Here is a 497-nt window from a genome sequence, read left to right as displayed (position 1 = left end):
TGCCCCTTGTTCCAAAAGCTTTGATTGTATATCCCAACAAAGAGCACTTATTTAAATGTAATGAATTAGAGCAAAAAACCCCGAAACTGTCGAATTGACAGTGTGAGGGGTTGCCCCCCTGCACCTGACTAAATCATTATGATGACATTGTAAAGGTAGAGATCTATTTGAGAGACATCCGAATGTTGGAACAGAGTGGTTTCAGACAAAGAAGCACTTTGTTTAAAAAAAAAATGTTTAAAAAAAACCACACTGGACAGTCCTCTACCAGGTGAAGAAGAAATGAAAAACTCTGAGGCACCTTCTGGAGTTTAAGGCCAAAAAGAGAGAATAATATTGCCCAGTCAAATAAGAGAAATGAATGCGAAGGGTTCGGGTCACTGCTAGTAGGCAGGGTTTCCCTTCAGATTGGCCTCGCGTTCATATGAGAATTTTTGCAATTATTCTGTTATGATTACTGGAAATCATTTCAGATTTGGATATAAAGTAATTCCCAA

Source organism: Poromitra crassiceps (assembly GCF_964638095.1).
Source record: "Poromitra crassiceps genome assembly, chromosome: 20".
Classification (NCBI taxonomy): Eukaryota; Metazoa; Chordata; class Actinopteri; order Beryciformes; family Melamphaidae; genus Poromitra; species Poromitra crassiceps.
Note: the sequence above shows the minus strand (reverse complement) of the source record.